General features: G+C 44.5%; 1 pseudogene; it reads right to left on the bottom strand.

Moving 5' to 3' along the window:
• Positions 1-775: 775 nt before the first annotated feature.
• On the bottom strand, positions 776-1,957 carry LOC102868418 (annotated as a pseudogene).
• Between the last annotated feature and the right edge of the window lie 573 nt (positions 1,958-2,530).

Raw genomic sequence — 2,530 nt, 5'->3', positions numbered from 1 at the left:
GGCTGGGGTCTGACCACAAGCCCTCTCTCTTTCCCTCCCCCTTCACAGCCAAGTGCAGTCCTGCTGCCCAGAGCTTTGGGCAGGGCCACGCAGTCACCATGGCTCTTACAACTTCTAGGCTGAGGTTGTCGAAGCCGTTGTCACAACATGGCTCCAGAAATCATAAGGACAAGCCACAGGCCAAGTCCAAAGGCCATACAAACATGAGCGAATAAATATATATGAAAAGGGACTGCCAAAGCTATTGCTAGGAGACAGTGTGTGCCTGCAAGCCCACCCCAACCCTGCAAAAAGAGAGGAAGGCAACTAGTCCTCTCTTAGGAGTTCTGCTGAGACAAGAACACACTGGGTCAGGATGAGGGGGTCAAGGTGGCAGAGTAGGCGGACTTCCCCACAGGCAAGGAGCATGCAGCCCTGAAGGCAGGAGTGCCACAAAGCCTGGGCGCCTTGCCTCTCCCCCGTTGATGGCCCGCTCAGTGGGCACTCCCACTCCCGGGCAAGGCTGGTAGCTCACAGGGCAGCAGAGGTGCTGCAGAGAGCATCTGACTTCTGAAAGGTCAATAGAGTTGTCACTGTATACAGGTTAAGCCCAATATTAAAGAAAAAGGAAAGGGGAGTAAAAACCATGCATGGGAGAGGATGTTAGGTGAGTAGCTCAGCACTGGCCCAAGGTCCCAATGGTCCACCGAGCCCAGAAGGGGCGTCTCCCACTGCTTCCACTCAGCAGGCTGGCTGAGATCCTTCTAGCAACGCATGAATGAATATCAGACAAAAATTATACCTTTGCGTTAACTTCAGCATCCTCTTTCTCTTCTCCCTCCTCATAGCCTTCTAATTCCTCCTCTTCCCCTCCTCACCTTCTTAAAAATTGCAGAGCCCACTGTGTGCACGTACACTCTCTTCATCCTCGATGGCTTCCCTGGTGAAGTACAGCACTGCTCGGGGGACCTTCCTCTCGTGAAAGAAATGTCCAATCTCAAAGTAGGAGGCCAAGGTGAACTCAAAATCTTCATCCAGTGATCCTCTATCACCAGAAGCTTTCAGCGGGCTGAAGAAATTGAAAAAGGAATCACTGGGCACTGGTTTAGTAACCTTTCTAACGGTGCCTCGACCCTTGTGTTTCTGCTATTTTTGATGGTTTTAATAGTAACATTTTTTTCCTTTCTTCCGATCAGTGGTGCACCATCACAGTCAACGATCTCAGGGCCTTTGAAGAAAAGACTTTGAAGGAAGGGCCTTTAAAGGCTGAGACTTTATCATGTAGGTTTTAGTCAGGACTGAATTGGTGAAGTAGTCACTGGATTCAAAGTGGAATTCTGATACAAAAGACATAAGCTGTCCAGGGTCAGAAAACTTGTTCTTCAGGTGCTTCAAGAAAATGTTCATTTGAAAGAAAATATTCTTCAGGTGCTTCAAGATTGGCTCATCTTATTCCTGCACCAGTCCACTCAGCATATCTACATTTCGAAAGATGGTGAACCAGAACTCAGGAATTCATTCGTAAGTTGCCTCTTCTGCTGCAGCTTCTTTTTTCTGCTATGACTACTTTATTTTTCATGTCTCAGGTCGGCTTGTCTTCCTTCTTGCTCTCACTGTGTCACTCTAACTCTGCATCTGTGGGCACCATGTCACCAGTGACAAACTCTTGTCTCTTCGGAGAGAGGCTGGTAGAAAGCTTCATACTTCCTTTCCAGGTCATGTGCCTCATCAGAACTAGGCTTCTATGGCACACACTTCACATGAAGCTGCTTCAGAGCATTGATTCTCCACTTCATTACCTTGGGGAAAGTCTCAGTGTAGCTCCGTGGAGTGTGAGACCCGTTTTCATGTCATTCCTGTGAAGTTGACAAAACTTGAGGATTCTGCATCACCTGATTTGATTTTCTTTATTACTTGCATTTTTAGCAGCTTCCAAGGAGTCAGAAGGAAGTCCATCTGAAGAATTGTTATTTGACATCTAAGTGTTTTTTATTTCTTCATGCATCAGGTGGCACTCCCCACAGTCTCTTGAAGAAAGGAAATGATAAGGTTGAGAACTGAAATCAATGAAATAGAAAACAGAAAGACAATAAAACCATCAACAAGCCCAGGAGCTGGCTCTTTGAAAGGGTCACTAAAATAGATAAATTACTTGAACTGTTAACAAAATAAATGAAAGAGAAGACACAAATAATTTGATAAAAAATGATAATGGTGTCATCACAACAGAATAAGATAAAATTACATTAATAATATCAAAATAGTATGAAAAGCTATACTTTGATTCATTTGAAAACCTCAAGGAAATCGACAAATCCCTTGAAACTCACACATTAGCCAGATTGGCATGGGACAGATGTAGAACACTTGAACAGACTCACCTCAAAAGAAAAAAAAATGAGCATGTAGTAAAATTACTCCAGCCCAGATGGCTTCACAGTTGAATTCTCCCAAACATCTAGGGAAGAATTCTTCCATGACACATCTTCAAAGATATGAACATGTACGGCTAAGCACAATTGATAACAGTGCATCTAAATTCCAAAATCAA

The sequence above is a fragment of the Elephantulus edwardii genome, unplaced genomic scaffold (genome assembly GCF_000299155.1).
Source record: "Elephantulus edwardii isolate Elephantulus edwardi_28Jun2011 unplaced genomic scaffold, EleEdw1.0 scaffold00142, whole genome shotgun sequence".
Lineage (NCBI taxonomy): Eukaryota > Metazoa > Chordata > Mammalia > Macroscelidea > Macroscelididae > Elephantulus > Elephantulus edwardii.
Note: the sequence above shows the minus strand (reverse complement) of the source record. Positions and strands in the feature narration are given on the sequence as shown.